Here is a 20,000-nt window from a genome sequence, read left to right on the forward strand (position 1 = left end):
TGTCATAAAATTATTGCGGGATTTTTCTCGAAAATTGACAAGACAATTTTACCTCACAAAGATTTATTATCCTTCATATGGAATTTACAATTGTACCATATTGCACTACGTCTTTTAGTGGATGCAGCAGGAGCGTAGCCAGGATTTTTCAAAAGGAGGTGGGGGGGGGGGGGGGGGGGTCACACAGTGTCAAACAAACATATTTATGATGCCAAACATTTATTTGCGAACGGTTGTTTTGGGGACTTCCTATGTTTAAATGGCGAGAGAAGTCAAAGAATCTCCCTGTATGAAAAGCCGTATAGACAAACCGCCTGGCCATGTTTGTAAGGTAACACAAAACCAAAAACAAAATCTTGCAACTGCAGACAAAGGTATCCCAAGTAAACGGCGACAGAGCGTCTTGTTAAGCAGAAATAGTTCTTTTGTTTTTCTATGCAAGCCTTCCCACTCTGATCCTTTCCATTTTGATGCCCCAAAATGCCATTAAAAAAATTAAGAGTTTGAAAACCGTTATAAAAGCGCTGGAAAGAAAAAAAAGTTAAGATAAAACTAGTTTTCTTTCAATTTTCACAATTAGAAGTCTTAGCTGACGTATACTGTGTCATTTATTGCGCCCCTCTTGTGCAAATCACCGAATAAATAATGAAAGAAATTTTACTTGTCTTTCAGCTGTGTTACCACCGAGCAGACTTTCTTTCGAGCTTCTGTGTTCCAAATAGGCTCAGGGTTTTCTTGATTCGCTGAAAAGAAAAAGTATAATTGAATCAATAAAGTGCAGTATAAAGATCTTAAGCAAAGATGTCTTCGAGTAATGGACGGCGACCAAAAATGGACTTTTCTAAGTCCACTTCACAGAGCAAAAAAAATGAAGTTGATTTACCCTCAAACATGTGCACGCTAGCTTCGGCACTGTCACGCATGGCATCCATGAATATGGCGGGCAAGAACTTGGACAGAATGATCTTGACTTTTGGTCCAATGATTTTATCAGACATCATCTTCGAAAAAAGCTCAGCTGATCTCTCGCGAACTGTCGGATTTGTGCCATTACAGAACAAGTCCAGAAGATAGATCAGACCACCTAGAAAGAAGACGAAAGCTCAATTTTGTCGAAAAACAAACCCCAAACAAACACCCTTCTTCAAGCAGATATGTGCAGAAATGCACACAATTAGATGCGCGATGATTTCAATCAGCATCACGAAGTGTCCCCTTGCTCTTTGCCCAACTTACACCTCACTCGCGTCCAGGGACCAGTTGCTCGAAGCCTGGTTAGTGCTAACCGTTAAGAGATATCAAAACCTATAGGTTTCCAAGGTATGAAACGCTGGTTAGTGCTAACCAAGCTTCGAGCAACCGGGGCCAGGAATTCAGACAATTAACGTCAAAAGTCCCATAACTGCTTCTCCTCGAACAGATGCATTTACCCTCATCCAAAAATTAATGCTAACCCTGACAGAAGCTCACTGCCAGAAAAAGGTACCAAATGCTTAGACTTGCAAGGACACTTTGTGATGGATTGAGCCTCAATCAGTGATATTCCTCCCAGACTATCTGGTATATCAGACTCACATATTTTAGAGACCTAGCTACTGTAAATTAAGAAATGCACTTTCGTATCTGTTGTTTTCTTGGCACAATGGCGAGAAAATTATGAGCATACGTTAAATAAAACAACAATAATTATAGTTATTACAACGAAGATTCCCCTATATCAAGTTGTGTCCCAAAGCTTCCTACTATCTTGCCTTTGTTCATGGTTTCTTTCACGAGTTTGGTGTTTGAACACAAAGCGTGCATGGTTTCAACTGTTAATAGACGATCTGAAATAAAAATAAAAATAAGATAGTTGCTTATCTAACTCTGTCAGTAGGCCTCATATCAAGCAATCAATGAATCCACGAATGAGTGAGTGAGTGAGTGAGTGAGTGAACGAGTGAATGAAGGAAGAGGTTTCCAACTTTCTTCGAGAACAAAAAGATTGATGATGGAGCTTGGAAGATAGACGGTTGCACAAGGATGTATTCTTTATAACAAGGTAATTTAAAGCTCACCACACAAGTGGGAAACACTGAGCAAATTGCCTCGAGAGGCAGTTAGCTCAGCGGTTTCCTGACGTGTAAGTGTGCTGGTAAGGAGGCCGCACTAATAATAACTTTTCAAAAGTTTGATATTTTATACCTTAAGAGGAAAATTCCTCATCATTAGCGGCAATCGTGGGAATCTGGTAAAGTATCGTAAATCTACCATCCAATTCACTGCGCTAAACAACAGAATACTGGGCAACTTATTGTACGTTTCGTTCTTCAAAAACTACCAACTACTCTGCATCTCGCGGCCATGTGCAGCCCTCAATTCTATAGTTTGCTCTTTTCATTGGCCTGTCACCTGACCGCAAGGGTTGAAAGTTCAAGATGGCAACCAGCAGCGCTCTAAGCAAACTCATGCTAGAGGAAAGGCTTGCATAATTATGGCGTTTTGATGAAGGGATCTCTAGATTTTAAGAACAAAGAAATGCCAATGAGAGAAATTGCTAAAAGGTTGGATCAGAATAGCAGGTTATCCATTGTGTTTTATACCTGAGCCTCTGGCTCGGGTTTGTAGGGTAACCTCATTCCATGTATTGACGTTAATAAATTGATTGATTGCCGTTTTCCAAGTAGAAGAACTAGGGTGAGGTAGGGGAGAACAAAGGGGGTTACCTGAAGGAAGCGTGTGTAACGTTAAGAACAGGAATCCAAGAATGTTGGCATCGGCAATGCTGGAAACACAGTTCTTGTTTGCTGTAGTGCTTGAGATCACCTACAAAACAAAACATTGACCAACATGACACACTTACGGTGTAAAAAGCTAATTATTGTTAATGAGATTGTTGTCGTTGCGGTGTGTCTCATTTATTACAAACAGAGCCTTACAAGCTCTTTCTTTGTAAATGCCATTGCAGGAAAATAAATGCTATCACCACCATCATCCTCATCATCATCAACATTGTGGCAAAAAGGTGTCGCTTTCATAGTAGGGAGCTTAAGATATACGACGGCGACATCGACGAAAACGTCACCTCAAAATAGAACTTTGCTCTAGTAAAAGTCTTTCGCGATTATTCCATCTCGTTCACTTCGTACAATGTGGGCGAAGTTTCCTAAAAATAAATTGGCACGAGCGGTTTCAGACTGAAAATAGAGAATAAAAGATTCTCTGTTGCATGCTAACGTTGTCGTCAAAACCTAAAATTTAGTGATTTAATGTCGTCGTCATGCAGAGAACCGCAAAAATATGAGCTAAAATCCGTGCCGCACGTGCAGCACGATTATTCATGCTCTTTTAACCAATGATATCATTGTTTTCTGGCGTTTTCGATGACGTCGTTGTCGTAGATCTTAAGCTCCCTATTGCGGAGACTCAACGTCATCTTTGTTATCATTAGGTGAGCTAAAGCAACGAAGACGTTGTTGTCATTATCATTGTCCTCGTCAATGTAATCATCATCATCGCCGTCATCGTTATCATCATTGTCATCATCTTCATCATTGTTATCATCGTCATCGTTATCATCGTCGACGTCATCGTCACATCATCATGGTCATTCCTTATTCATCATTGTCAAAATCATTGTTGTCGTTGTCATGATGACACTGTCATCTGGATATGTCGTTTGCTTTTGCATCACACAGGAAATCACTTAACTTACCTCGAGAGCAAATTTTTGTAGCTCTTTTGCATGGGTCATCCTTAGCAATGAGAAAATAAGCTTATAATATCCAATACATTGCGCATCGGTGCCTGTGGAAGTGATGTGAATTCACATTTATCAACCACCTCCATCATGGCTTTTCAGGACACTTCTTGGCTATGTTGATGACACAAGAGCAAAAGAACCTGTCCTAAATACAGACACCCTAACAAACAGCGACTCGGAACAGACATGGGAATCGTAAGGTTTAAGTCACGGACTTCTGACCTAGTTTATTCCGGATACCATAGAAACCGCATTTAGTAATTGGTCAAATCTGGAGGACAGCCTTGCTTGGCGGTGGAGGACGCTTACCGCGATCCTGCTAATCTGAATCGGTTCTTTCCTTTAACTGAAAGCTGTTAATTGCACCGTGGACAAATATATGCTCTGATTTGAATTTTCCCTCATTAGGAGAGGATGCCAGATGAACAATTTTACTAACTTTGAGTTCTCTCCCATCAGAAGCAATTTTACCGAGAAAGAGCAATTACTTAGTACCAATAGCTTGATTTGATCGTTTCCTAAAACCTAGATATTTTTAGAGTGCTTTTTCACGGGCGGGGATTGACTAAGGTAAATTCAAACTTCAGCTCATCAGAGTCATTGCACATTGATTGGTTAAAGGGGCCATTGGGAACTGGAAACCAAATAATGTGAAATGTAAAATTAGCTACTTACAATGCGACGCGCCTTACCGTGGCCACCCAACAAACATTTTTTTCAAGTTAGCCAATCAGTGTGAGCGGATTCGATTGACAGACAAGCCTCCATTTGGTTCTTGCGCGTTGAAACTTTCTATGGTGGTGTGTCTGTCAATCAAATTCGCGTATCTTGATCAGTAGCTAAATTGTAAAAATGTTTGTTGGGTGGCCACGGTATGGCGCGTCGCACTGTAAAACATTGAAGGAAGGTTTGGATAAAACAGCAAATACAAAAGGGAGGCATGGATGGGCAAAAATGAAGAGGATTAAAATGGACTGCAATTGGGGTTTTAGAAAACTGTTCAGCCGACCGGAGTCTGTCAGCCCTAAATGTTTTTTTAATTTTGTCTCTGTTATTTGTAACTTAACTTTTGTATGCTTGACAGACATTTTCTTGCGCGAAGCTGTGATTTGTGTTGTTTAAAAGTAATTTCTGGGTTCATGTTAAGTTGCATAGCCAGTAGGGGCGCGTAATTGGTAAGACAACACAAAATGTACTGCACTGCCCTGACACATGTACAGCCCATTTTAGTTGAATATTTGGCGACAGAATCTGATCTTAATATACATGAGGTGAAAAAACGACAAGCTTTAAGTATGAGGTCCCCATTTATAACAACGGACCATTTTAGCTTTGATTTATAGCACAGCAAATTGTTCTGACAAGTGCCCATCGGTGTACCTGGATTGTTCTTGATGACATTTCTGAGTGCCTCCAGGGCCATCGTACTTGTGTCTAGTCTCTTCTGATTTTTCTTAAAATCCAGCTCCGTTGAGGTGAGAGCCATCAGTGAATGAAGGTACTGGGAACAAATGACATGTATTAAATAAAAATACCCGACTTTTCTCTAACCTTGAAAACTCTTTCCTCGGTTAAGGAAACCACAAAAAAGCTCTGATGATGCGGGGGCCAAAATTAATGTATTACTTGATTAACAATTTCAAGACTCACCTGTGCTTCTGACCCGAGAAAATTGATTAAATCAGCAGCAAATTTAATAGGTGCCTAAAATAGGAAAAAAATATCATTATCTGAGGTCTATTACTGTATGACGAAAACCTGCTTTATTTTTCCCTAAAAATGATCCAGTTAAGGCTGGTTTTCACTAGTGACAGAATCAGAGTCGGAGTTGTAAGAACGTATTACCTAGGGCAAACTGCCTTCCGATTCCACTTATGATTCCATTGCTTACAGTCCAGTGAAAATTAGATTGTCGGAGTCAGAAGCAGAAGCGGAAGAACAAACCAATCACAATGCAGAGAAGTAGGCCCATCCAAGGTGGAAATTTTGGCGCCAAAACAGACGAAATAAAAACATGGTGGACGTAGAGCAGAATTTTCTTCTTGGGCTCCTTCTGCTCCATATTTTGCAAGACTTACTGGTTTAGTATGTACGGGACTGATTTAAGAGAGGTTCTCCTGAAATCAGTCCCATATATACTACTGGTTTCTTTTATCACAGACCTGCTTTAAGCCCAGCTTGTTTGGCCATCTCCTGTCAAGTATTCTTTTCATGTTCTTATTTTTAAAATTTTGCAAGACTTGTCTAACACGGGAAAAAGTCTTACAGCCTCCACAACCTTCCAGTCCACTTTATCGCGACAGACAGTAATCGAAGAGCCTGGGATTGCATATTGTGATTGGCTTGCTCTTCCATTTCTGCTTCCGACCCCGACATTCTTGTTTCCACGGAATCGTAAGCGACAGAGTTGTAAGCAGAATTGGAAGAAAATGGAACTGTTATGATTCTTCCGACTGGGATTCCATCAATCTTACGACTCCACTTGCAACGCCAACTCCCATTCTGTCGCTAGTGAAATCCAGCCTTTAGTCTTACAATACAGAGCGCATTCTTTAACCTAAATTCTGGAAGGTCAAGGCACCAAGAACTAACAAAATGTTTACACATTACAATAAACATGAGTTAAGGTTGTGGGAAATAAAATAAGGATTTGTCTAACTTTTCCTGATAACCTTAAAATGTCAGTTCATCTCTGGTCAGTGGTGACAGAACGACGCAATGGCAATGAGCTCGAATGTGTAAATCATCTTGTTGTGCACACTGGTGACGTAACCAAGTCAACCGTCCTTCGTTTGTATTACAGAAAAATTTTAGGCCAATGTTCTCATGCATTTCACAATGCAAACACAAAGTTACGATAACCTAGGGAAAGCTGAGCACCATACATGTACAAGAGGCAAAAACCAATTGGTAATAGGCCACGTTTGATGGCTATGAGGCTTTAGGGTTAAATTTGAATACAATTTTTGTTTAGAAATCTCCCTTGAGACTTGTGGGACAAAGAAAACAGAACTGAGCTGTGAAATTTGACCATAAATCCTCGTAGCCATGCCTGAATATTGATATATCGAGCGGGGCCTATTCCCACTATTCGTGCTAATCAGGGAAAACTAATCAGATGATGAAAAAATCCTGACGTGGCTAAAGAAAATCTCTCCCTGGATACACAACAGCCTCGAATCAGTATCCTCTCTTTTCCTTCTTAGTGGTCAAGAGAATTACCTTAAAGCAGTCTTGAAAAAACTGTTCAGAGGGAGGGGAAGCAGAGATTAGAGATGGTAAATGCAAAGAAAACAACCAACCCATCCTTAGGTCATTAATGTACCAGTAAATGTAACCAGCAGCAATCAATGACCAGCCTCGTTTCGAAGTTATTCAAGACTATTGCAAGGTTGTTTCACACAAGAAAGCTGAAGCAGATTGTTGCGTGGCACAAAGTTATAAACCTGGAGATCCCTACCTCCAGAGGAAACAACGGTTGTTCATTGTAAATCCTCACAAATATTTCTCCCACGATGACTTCTTCGCTGAAAATTGAATAAGTAAACCGCGCGCCGAAAGACGAGTCACACTCACCCTGGAAAGAACAAAGTGACTTGAAATCAGTCTTACCAAACGGACATGCAAAAATAATATGTTTAAAATTTGCAGGGACGATTTCTCGGTCCAGACCATTAATACGAACACAGACCAAAACCATAAACAGTGAGCTATAAATCATAAACAGTGAGCTATAAATCATAGCTACGCTTGTCGACCAACAGGTTTTTCAGGGAGCTCTTCTTCACAATTACAAAAATCAGCTATATTACACAACATTTCGAAGTCATCTTGACTTCATTTTCAAGCAATAAATGTAATGGCTGTTTCAAGTTTAAATTAAGTGGTTGTTTATAACGTCAGCCAACAAATTCTTTTCATCAGACTCAATTCGCGTGAAAGTATTTGTTCAGAACATTTCATCGCGTGCACACTAATTCGTTGGCTGACGGTTTAAACAACCACTAACTTGAAACAGCCATTTATCACTTGAAAATGAACAAGATGACTAAGAAATGTTGTGTAATATCGCTGATATTTGTAATCAAAATGTATTCCGAAAAAAATTTCTTCGTCTCTGTGCTGATTGTACCAATCAACCAGATTTTAAAGCAAAAGTTCAAGGGAAGCAAGTGGGGTGGGGTGGATGACTGAAGTGTCCCTGACCTCGAATCCCTCTCTTTGCAAAAGTAAATTACTTAACTTGTGACAAATCATCAATTTTCACAGCTAAATTTTTCTTAAGTGCAAAATGTAACATCCCCAAAGCCAGCAATCGTCTCTCTCTGAGCCAAGCTAGTAATTGGTATGGGTCTGCCCCTGAGATGAAGTCACAAATGGCTTAAAAATTCCAAAACAGCATCTCAGAGACAGACCCGTTACTCCCACTAGCTCGGCCTTAAGTCAAACGACCTCCAATTTTGTCAACTTTAACAATTACTAACACACGTACGAAGCAGGAGAGAAAAACTGTTTGGTCCCTCAAAAGGAAGTCATGAAATGCCCTGGGCTCTTTCTAGAACTCTTGAAAAACACCCTGAGCTTAAAATGTCTAACTCTAAGCTTCATGGACGTCTACAAAACAAACGGAAAGATGAGAGTAAAATTGGCGTGGTCAGAGAGAAAGCTCAGTTTGGAGCGTGTCGTAAGGTGTGCCAAATTTGAAGAGAAGCAAAGGGGCAGGCATTGGTCCCGGCACTTACTAGATGCTATTCTAATAATATTTACCGTTTTGATTTTGCGGAGTTGTTCGGTCTCCAGGAATTCGTTCAGTTCAGCTCTTGTAGCATTATCCCATATTACATAAGGATTCTCTGTATTGCTGTTTAAAAACGGGAGAAATCATAAGATATTTAGAAAGAAGTGCTAGAAGGCTTATAGAACCAAGAAAGACAGCCATTTGAAATTGTTCAAACTGGTTTGACCCACGTCAAAACAATTTAAAGTATTTGTTTCGGCAAAAGAAAAATGGCAGCTAAATGCTCATTCTCTTAATTAATACCATAGATTTCTCTTTTGGGTAGTCATGAGAATTTGGTGTTATAACAAGATCACACATCTTAAGCTGATAATAATCTTCATTCTCAATACCCATCTGACTGACATTTCATTGAACGAAACTGTGAGGAGAATTTACATACTAATTACTTCTGGCAGGGTCTATCACCCGAGAAATTCTACCAATACTTGGTTTGCAACAAAGGCGTCTTGCTTCGAGAAAGTTGACAAAAAATATATTAAAGAATAAAAAGACAACAGTAAACCCTCCTTCAACTCAACATCCAAAACAGTACATCTCTTCTCTGGCCAAAAGCAATATGTCACACTCTTAGAAGAGGGCACTCGTAGTTTCACGCAAGCATGCAAAAAGTGGTGTCATCTCTCACGGTAAAAAAGTGTGACAAACCTCTTTTGGCGAATCATTGCTGAGTTGCTTTGCAATGTACGGTGTCAGCAGACTCGAAAGAGACTTCCTAATCGCTGGGTTTTCAGGGGTCGCATTCTCGTCGGCTGAATATCAAAGATTTTACAGAAAAACATTAAATTACGGCGATGAAAGCCTGGTATTCACCAGCAACGCCAGCGTAAGCACAAAAAACGTAAATTAGGCAGAAAACAACATTGCATAGGGGGGAGGGAGAAGAAAGGTATCATGTATTTGGCAAGATTGAGAATTATTGTGACTTTACCTTAATTGTATTGTATCAACAGGAGGCAGTGCGGCCCAGTGGTTGGGACGCCTGCCTTGAGATCCGGAGATCCCGGGTTCAAGACAAGGCTGATTTAGCAACAGAACGGGAACGTCAGTGGCGACGGCGCGCGCAGAAAAAACACCAATGAGAATTCAGAATAGAATAGACTTCGACTCCTTTCTTCTCTATTCTAAATTCTCATTGGTAGTTTTGCTGCGCGCGACGTCGCCACTGACGTTCCCGTTCTGTTGCTAAATCAGCCTACTATTCCACTCACGAGACTGCTTATAGCCAACTCAATGCTTCACGCCACATTGGATGTTTACAATCTCATATCCAACGTGCGCTCATGGAATAATTATTAATGTTAATTATTCTTGAAGGAGGTAAGCGATCAAACAAAAAAGCAAGTGAACCATTCACATACTTAAATATCTACCAAGTCTAGCCAGTGCATCAACACTCAGACGAGCAAGATTGTTAGCTATTTCCTGAAAAAGAACACATGGAAAAATCAGATCATTAGCCAAGTCAGACTTGTAAAGCCTTCGGTAAGCTATGGTCCGCAAAACGTGCATGATGACTCACATAGGCCAGATAAAGTTGTTTATAGATAAGCCAATAGTCAACAATGGTTTAGCTTAGTCATCTAAACGCGCATGCACAAGGTTCTAGCACCAGGCTCTTCCGTGTAAAGATACCAATCATCAACTTTCGTTAATTATTATGTGGGTAATTAAATTGAGAAAACTATTATCGACTATTATGAAAATTTTGAACAAGCAAATGACAAATAGTGGTAAAACGGGATCACTGAGGTTAGAGCATCATCAAATTTCGTTTCATTGTAATTATTGTTTAAGTTTGGAAAACACTTGATAATATTTGACAAGTGAAGAGGACACAGGACTTGAAAGAATAAAAAACAAGGAAATGGCATAGTTTCAAATCTGCAACAAATGGAGATTTGCCTTTGTGAATGGTTTGAGTGAAGGCATAAAAAAATTCTTGTTAGAGTGGTTCTTAAAAATTCCACAAAGTTGACTGACTTTTCGTTCATTCAAACAGAGCTGAAATTTAATTATGTGGCTGATAATTGGAGACTTATTCAGGTGGAAACCAGAGAAAATCGATGTCAAATTTGTCTAATCTAATCATTGCTTGCATGGAGACTCTTTCAGGCAGCAACCTAGTTTGTATCATTGAAGGGACAACTGTCAATTCATTTTATACTACGCTCTTCAGTTTGAGGAGTGTTTTTGACAACCTTGTCTTTCATCTAGTCACGTCGTGCGCTTGTACAATCTGGAAAACGCTTCGGGACTCTTTTAAGAAGACCAACTTCACATTTTAGTCCAACTGAACCCACTATATTTTTAACATTCGTAAATGCTTACATATGCCTGCTCCTTTAAAACAGCAGTTTGACACCGACCTTGTGCCGTATTTGTCCCGGCACTTTTCCCTACATCGCTTTCATCCAGTGTTTAGTTGTAGCTGAACAGAAGCAAAGCAAAGCGAAGCAGGCACGGCACTTAAATCTTTAATCTTGCATTTATTGCCTTATAGCTTTGCAAAAAGCGCCAAATTTGTCTTCTCTTAAAAATTAATATTTTTGTTGCTTTCAAAAGAAATGCTCGGTCGCTAAAAGCATGCCAGCTATTTGACACAAACCTGTTGATTTGTCTCGGCGCTTTTCTCTACACCGCCTTCATCCAGCGTGTAGTCATAATTGAACAAAAACAGGAGCAGATGCCACAAAACTCCAGCCTGCAAGGACAAAAGATAAAATAATGACGGTGTTCTGAAATTTGCTTAATTAAAAGTATTGTCATATGATGCGTCCGTTTGCCTCAAGGCCTTAAAATATTAATGTAGGGTTCCCAAGAGAAACCGTCCATCTTATCGTGGTGATTTCAATCCAATTTGCAAGATGCTATTTCACAAAGACAAGACAAGAGGCTGACCGAAGTCGAAGGTTACCCGAAGGCTCCTTTTTCATTAACTTCTACTGTAACGTATGACATCTGTTGCAACTTATGGCAGGGTGGGGTGGGTGCCACTCCAATGCCATTGCATGCACAACTTGTCCCCAGTAATACTGGTACTCATTTTATCCACCAAAAATGGATGGAAAGCTGAGTGAACTTTGGACCGCACGAGCCTATATACGAACCCAGAGCACTGGAATGCAGTCCGCGAACGATACCCACTACGTTACGCCCGCTTCCCTAATGTACCTGCAAGAGCTGCGTTTGAAGCCAGAAGTCGACACAAAACGCACTGACACCCTAGGCTGCCACTGAACAGAAAGCTGGAAGATTCTGCGATGAAAAGGAGACCAAAAAACTGTTTGTGAGAATGTTTACAACAGCCTGCTTGAAAGAGATTCTCGCACTAAACTAGATAATTTAAGAAATTGTTTCTTTATAGACACCTGAAAAACCCAGGTGGCTCCAACAGGATTTAAACCCATGACCTCTGCGATGCCAGTGCAATGCTCTACCAACTGAGCTATGAAGCCACTCAGTTAAGAGCAGGTTAATTTGTTCGGTTAATGTGTTCTTGTGAAAGGACTCAATGGATGAAATAAATGTATATAAAAGTTTGGGGGTATAGATGAACCTCATCAACCTGCACTTAAAATATATAAATTTATTTCAACAGTCCCCTTCCTAATTAATCAAGTTCAAAGAACAAGTTTGTCATTAAGTCATTAATAATTAAGTAAAGTACGATCGTCCGGGTGAGTGTAGTCCTGAGAAGGACTCTTTCAGATGACATTGACTAACCTTTGGACAACTTGAGTGGAAGTCATCTTCAGAGTCAAATGATTTGTGTAACCTCCGCAGATATTATAAGAACTCTGGTCGTAGATGTCACTGGTCAACTTATTTGCTTATACATCTAGGCTCAACTGACATTACGAATAAGTTGACCAATGACATCCATGACCACATGTTTTACAGTATCTACTGACGTTACACAAATCTATTGCTTCTGAAGATAACCTCAGTTCAGGTTGTTGAAACCAATTTCCTCTCCGTTATTAGGAAGTTTAAGAAACGATGATGGCTACGCCATAGAGAATAATAATCGTGCTGCACGTGCGGCATGCATTTTAGAAAGAAATTTAGTGGTACTCCGCATAACAACGACGTGAAATCAACAAAGTTCAGGTTTTGACGACAACGTGAGCATACTAATACAAAACTTTCATTCTCTATTTTAACCTGAAACCGCCCGTATCCAATTTTCTTTTAGGATAATTTGCCCACATCGTGCGACATGAACAGGATGGATTAATCATGAAAGACAGTCTATTTTGTGGCAACGTTTTTGCCTCCATCGTAGACCGTAAAGTCTATTATAAGACCCGGATGGTTGGTTCGGCCAGAGTTGAAGATACTTCCTACCACACTTAAGTCCTAAGTTAGCCCATTTATGGACAAAGGTCAACCCTAGCCTCGCTTTCATTTAAAGAACAGGTTACTGAGCACATAACAGCAAAGTGGCTTTCCCTTTTTCTAACAAGAATTCGAATTTACAACAAGTTTTACCTTGTAATAGAGAACGCGACAGAGGTCTTTGATGATATCTGGCATTTCCGTGATCTTCTCGGGGCATTCTTCGAACTGAGCAGCGACAGTATAGCATCTTGTGATGTGAACTAAAACCTGGAAAACAAGAATGATGCCCAATGATGTCACTGACTAGAGAGTTGCCTACATGTTCAATACAGTTGCAAAATGAGATTCAGGGTATGTGTTTCATTAGGGTCCTGGGAATTGTTTTTGGAAGATCTGAAACTTTTTGGGTGTCACAATTCCATCTGTATCGAATTCCATCTGTATCTGGTTTTCACCATCGTTTTGCTTTCAGTTGCCTTAAAAGAGTAATAATAAATCAGCTTTTTAAAACAAGCGGATGGCAGTTCTACAAATGGATTCTCGGGCTCCAAAAGTTTTTTGGAAATGCCAAGAAACTGGCCCCTGTGGTGCGAGTTATTGTTAACAGGGCACTTCGTGACCTGTAAACAAAGTAGCAAGAAGCTATCATTGGTCCTTGCACGCCTATAAAACAGATCTTCCATTGAAATGAAAGTTAGAACGACCATCACAGAGCCACCTCTCATGCAGCACGAATCAACTTCGAACCCTGTTCAAGCCTGGTTGTTTTCAGAGTTGCTTGCACCTGCTTAACGTTCACTTTATGTTCATCCTGTAGTTCGAATATATTACATTACATATATTCTACACTTGTTTTAAGTGTCGTAAAAATGGCCACTTAGGCCAAATGTTCCAAAAGAATATTTTATACCCTAAGTAACTTCATTATTTTTTTATGTACTCAACAGAATATCGCATTTCTGATTGGTCAATGACAAATGCATAAATAGATCATAGAATGCAATAGAGGTTATAAAGTGCAATACGGAAGTTGCTATGGAAACAGTGATGGAGTAGTTTCGTTGAGTATATAGTAAATAAAAAATCGTATGAAATCGAGCATGCATTTCGTGATTTATCGGCACACGTGATGTTGTAAAAGTTCTCATATAGGAAATTTCCAGAGTTTATGTCTGCCTCCTCTTCAATGCGAGTCTATTAGTGCAAAGTTTTTGTGAGTGAGTGTGTGAGTGAGTGAACCTATTAGTCTCTCCCCTCGGGGCTTTTCAGGACTAATTTACAATGTGTTTCGGGGGACTTTAGCCAGACTGCTTATTACACAGTTTACAATTTTATTTTAGGAAGTGAAAGATGCCCCTGTCCAGATAAGGTCAGACCACAACACCGGGGACTACGTCCCCTACTCTTATCGAATAGTGAGTGGGTTCTTTAACGTCCCATACTATTTAATTTCCAACAAGGGTTATGAGACGGGACCTCCGGTTTACAGTCCTTATCCGAGAAGACTTGAAAGTCTAACCATTTGCAGATGTAATTACAAAGGCAGCACATTCTCCTCAGTTATTTTAAGACCCTGAGTGTTGGTCCGGCCGGAGTCGAACTCACGACCTCCCGCATGACAGCCCGATGCTCAACCAACGAGCCACCGGTGCGCGGTATAATGTGATGGTAATTAGTTCTACTTCACATACTTATTGAAAACTAATTTTCATAAGAAAAACTTCACACTTAGACTCACTTTAAAGAGGAGGCAGACATGAACTTGGAAAGGGCCTACTGCACTCTTCCCAAAATCATTCCTGCCCATAAATCACGAAAATGCACTCGATTTCAGACGATTTCCTATGCCCTGTCGTGAAAGCATTCATGCCCCAGTGAAACTGAAACAAAACGAATCTCACCTGAATTGGTACACCGCCCGGCTCTGTAAACGCACTTACTTCAGCTAAGCAGCGACTGTATGCTTCTTGCAACGCCTACAAAAAACAACACAAAAAAACAATCAGCCTCTCAAAGAGATCCTTTTTTGATAGAACGACAGTTGTGACTAGAATTGATTCGTCACAGTCAGGTATATAAATGTGGCACCCGGTGAAACTTGACATTTTAATGGAAGCCAGCGTCAAGTTCCATACCCCTCAGAACCTACTAAATATCAAATACCCGCCAAAAGGTTTCCTCCATCTTCCAAAATGATGGCCGTGTCAAATTGTTCGACCCTGAGGCAAAGCAAAGTTATGTGTCAAAATCCACCCCAAAGGAAAGGGTCGTTACGTCAACTTCCCGACAGTAGCTCACTCCCCCATCCCTAAACAACAACCTAGGGCTTCAGGCTTGGCATTGATAGGTGCATTAATTTTTTCCTTAGGTTTTTATGCCTTGTGTTGGTATGTCGAACCAACCGCTCTCGCAACGGAACATTGGTGTATTCCAAGGTTTCTTGTTTAAGGCCAGGCAAGCAATTTGCCATCCATTCTTTGTGATACTCGTATCCCTCCAGGAGAGGAACTTCAACCTCCCACCCGGCCCCCTCCCCCAAAAATATTACTGATTGGGTCCCCATTCCTACTTCGTCAAGCTATTGTTGCTTATTCCTGTCCGAATATTATTTGCTTTTCCTTGGCATGATTTGTTGTTTTTTTCGTTATTTTTGGTACACATTTTTTTTAGAAACACATGCTTAAATTGGCCAGCGATGCGAGGGTCACTTCTCTCTTTCGTCATTTTTTTTGATTGCCTGCAATTCTGGACATAAGTGGATTGGGAGGCAAGAATGGAAGCCATAGGAACTTGCGGGATTTGCTTAGTATCTCGTGACTCCGTACCTCCATCCCGCTTTCTCTGCGGAGTTCTTCTGCATTAAGCGCAGAGCAGTTGATGGTGTGAAAAGCCAGTTCACTGGTAGTGGCTAACAGAGGGGCATCTTTGGAGAACACACTGCCACCTTCCGTTTCCATCCTGATTGTTTTTATCAACATAGGATATCCTGCATACTTGTATGGCTGCAGCTCTACAAGAGTAGACGAATCATATAAAAATATGGATAATATAATTCAACAACAATGAGACACAAATATTTCGCCCATTTCATGCTCAATTCGAAGCTTCTAGGCATAAAGGAGAGTTTTAAAGGTTTTAAAGTTTAAGACGACCACGACGACAGCAAGACAATGGCAAACCCCACGAAAACAATCTAATTTCCGGTTTCCACTCACATCTTTTCACCGAAACAAAAATAATCCTTTAGTCTTCGCAAAACATTAAAGGATTAGTTTGGGGCACAAATTTAGCAACGTAATGTGAAATTTGGGAATTGGTTAAATAATAGAACAATCGTACTGCATGGGCGGCATGCATTACAGTGCAATTTTTTGCGTAAAATCAGCAAAACACCAAGGACTCGTCTTTTCACGTTGTTGCTTTGTCGCATAATGAGACACTGTACCGAAATGCAAGCCACACATGCAGTACGATCATTTTCCCTCTTTCAACCAATGAAATGATTGTTTTCTGGCGTTGTGGTTGCCGTAACCGTCATCGCTTCGTAAACTCCCTTTTGTACAACTAAAAGGAGACGGTAGATGATTGCGCAAAGTTATATTTTGAAGAAACGTTTGAAACTGTTGCTGTTGTCGTTGGGTTAACTTTCTTTTCTCATACCTTCCTTGTATCGCTTGAAGAGAATGGACTGAGCTTTGAGAATAAGTACAATGTTGTGTGGGTCGGGACCCTGGACTTTTCACGAGTCTTTGGAGCACAGGAACTCATAAACCTTGTTCACCTTCTCAAACATGTCCTACAATTAAACAAACATTTAAAACCATCAAGAAAGTTGACAACAGAATCACATCATTTCCATTGCTCTATAAAGTGTACACAATTGTTCACATGTGGGGATGACCTTAGTACTAAGAGGATCCTGGCTGGAAAGCGATCTAACAAATTGAATGTGCTTCAGCGTTGTCTAACGAGGCGCAGGCAACGCTGAACCACATTGGATTTGTTTTTTACTAAAATATTCAAAGTCAAAAAAAATCTCTGCTTCAGAGAGTGACCAAGATCGTGACACAAAGACAGAGCAAGCATTGTCTATAACTTTCTCACAATTTGATTGGTTTAGTTCTCAAAATGAGCATTTCTGATCGGCTATCGCAATAAGAGAAAGTTGACGCGAGCAGAGGCAGATTGCGGGATTATAAAAGCTTGGGGTAAAAAAAATTGCTTCCCTTTCATTAAGTGTTATTGCCAGATGCAGATGTGGATGTACAAGCAGAAATTTCGAGGGTTTGTGTTCTAGGTTTCTGTTATTGGCAGAATAAGGCAGATAAACCCAGGTCATTGCACATGCAACACGAAAGCAACGTTCAAAAGTAGATCGTAAATTTAAAGTAAGGAAGATAAGATGCACAGGTGCAGTTGGAGTCACTCTTCAAAATGGCAGCGCAGCTGACGCTACCTTGTTTTTAACTTCAACTGCGGTGGCACCGAACTGATATTGTTACCTTGCACTCATAATTGCGAATACGCAGGCGTGAATGCAAGTGCGATAGGTTGAATTCTCTCTCTCTCTCTTGCTTTGGCGCCAGCATTTGAGTTACGGAAGTTCACACGAGTATTCCCTTCTGATTCGTCTTTAGGTCTGCCTTTGCGTTGCCATAGCAGGTGTCAACCAGGTTTAACAATATTGATCACTATATTGGCCCACTACAGGGCAACTACACAGAACAATATCATTGCACTTACCCTTCCGTCTGGGTTCTTATCCGGATGGTATTTCTGCGCCATTCTGAAATAAGCCTTTCTCACTTTGGCTTCATCCGCAACTCTAACATTAAAGCGATGTAGGAAAAGAAAGATCAGTTTCTTTTCAAAACGAAGAACACAACGTTCAGTTGCAAAGCAAGTACGTAATACTAGTTGGGTGTTCAAGAAACAACAGCTAAAATGCAATGGTAAATCTCTCTAATAAGGCTGATACCGCCAAAGGGAAGTCACTTCACGTATGGCTTAGTATTTTACGACTACTCTTCCATCCTATGCACAATGTACCAAAATGGGCGAATTATCTTATAACCAGATTAGCACAAAGTGGCGGTAATCTAACCCGAAGGTTGTGGGTTCAATTCCCACCCTGGTCAGAGTTTTCTGTCCTTTTGTGGGCCAGATTCCATTAGTAGGGCTAACACTAACATGGTTTACGCGGGTAGAAAACAGCACTTCAAATTATCCTACAATAGTTAATTTCATTCAAATGAAAGCTAAGTGGTTCTTTCCTGTGGTGTATGATGCTGTACAAGGTGATTCTATCTGTCAAGTCTCTAGGTGAAATCCCGTGAAGTGTGACCATTCAAGTGAAAGCTAATGAGCAGTACTTTGTGGTGCCGTTTATTATGCTGTTCAAGGTGGTTTGGTTTGACCATTTACCACTAACTATCGCGACTATTTAAGTAGGAAGTGACCAAATTCGTGTATTGTTTGCAACTACGGTCTTTCACGGAAGCTACATTTGAACAGTTCTTACCCTGAAGCGTCTTTTCTAACTTTAAGGATGTCATAGGCCTCATCTAGAGTTAAGTTTGATGGCTTCTTTTCAACTTCTTTCTTCCACGCCTCTAATATGTCCTTTAGTAATTTCACCTAAAAAAAATACAACACAGTAGTTGAGTGCAAACCAAAAAAAAAAACTGGCGGAAACTGGTTTTGCCAGCAACACACTCGGTTAATGTGATCATGTACTCGATACTAGCGCGGTGCGCACGTGCTATGAAGTGCACAAGTTTTTGTGTGCATATGCTCATACCAGCACGAGCCAGACTTGCAATGCCACAGAAATTAAGACATGGCAAAACAAACTTTTCATTAACTATTGACGAATTTCTTTCACACAACCTAACAAATTAAACCCCTCAAAATTAAAAGGTTTAACCTGCTTTTGAATAACCAAGCACAGCACAGTGTGGAATAAATTAGTGCTACGAAGCCCACTGAAATCCATAAAACCAAAACAGAAGAAATTCTTCGACCAATCACAACAAACGTAGACAAATTAGCCAATCATAGTACAAACCAATGCAGGCAGCCGCGCTAAGCGTGTGAAAACGCTTGCTAGCCAATCACATTTGGTCAGATACTTTTTCAACCAATCAAAATTGCAAAATTTACATTTCTATGTTAGACTAATAATTACGTACCGGTTCTCTGATTGGCCAGTCAGGAAACTTGTCTGTGTCGCACAAATGTCGCAAGTAAAATATGTTGCAGAACAATTCATTTTCTAGCTGAGGGTATGATATCGCTGGGATTGGACAGTACTGTGAAGAATACATAAAACAACACATTTGCCTTGAAATGTAATACACTGTAAGGCTTCAAATCCAGTTTACAGGATTCAAAGCACTATAGAGTAGTAGTGCATTACATTTAAACAATTAACAATTACAATTAGCAAAATCACGCAGAGATTGAAAAGCAGAAAATAATAGTGGGTATTACTACAAACAAAAAAAGTTGGCAATCGTGACATCGTTGCTTAATATGACCACTCGTGTTACATACAAATTATATGCCACTCGGTTCCAGGATACAATGGTCGTATTGATTTTAGGAGTGTTTTAGTTCCTGGTAAAACATTCCTGTCCATATAATAAAAGGGAGAATCTCTAACCTGATAAAGAGCTCTGGTGTTGCTTTGAAGTCTGGGTGTAAAGTCTCCTAAGTGAGAAGCAATCTTTTCGATCATCATTCGCCTATGAGCAAACCACAAAATGAAACAAAAACAAAACTTAAAATTCGAATCAAGATGAATACCATCTACGATTGAAAAAATAACTAAATTACAGCACCGGATTAACGACGGGATCCTGGGTTCAAAACACTGAAATTTCCCTTTTGCTTCAGCTTACATGACGTTTGCTCTTCTCATAAAGTTATCATAAGTTTGAAGAAAGAAGGAAAGGTTCATCTTTCAATACCGATATCCACTAGACTAACAAGACAAATTGCTGGAAACTCCATTTACTAAGGTCTTTTTACACACTGGGGTATTCATCAAAATAACTAAAAGTTGACCGTTGTCAAATTAGTACTACGAAAACCACCGATCTGTGGACTGGGCCC

General features: G+C 40.1%; 1 non-coding gene and 1 pseudogene across 1 annotated transcript; both read right to left on the reverse strand.

Moving 5' to 3' along the window:
* The window catches only part of LOC138049388 (dnaJ homolog subfamily C member 13-like), an 84,891-nt pseudogene that overhangs the window by 13,313 nt on the left and 51,578 nt on the right, over nt 1-20,000 (reverse strand).
* Nucleotides 11,926-11,998, reverse strand: Trnaa-ggc (transfer RNA alanine (anticodon GGC)). The gene has a single exon. It is a non-coding gene; the product is annotated as a tRNA-Ala (tRNA).

This window comes from Montipora capricornis, chromosome 5, assembly GCF_036669925.1.
Source record: "Montipora capricornis isolate CH-2021 chromosome 5, ASM3666992v2, whole genome shotgun sequence".
Classification (NCBI taxonomy): domain Eukaryota; kingdom Metazoa; phylum Cnidaria; class Anthozoa; order Scleractinia; family Acroporidae; genus Montipora; species Montipora capricornis.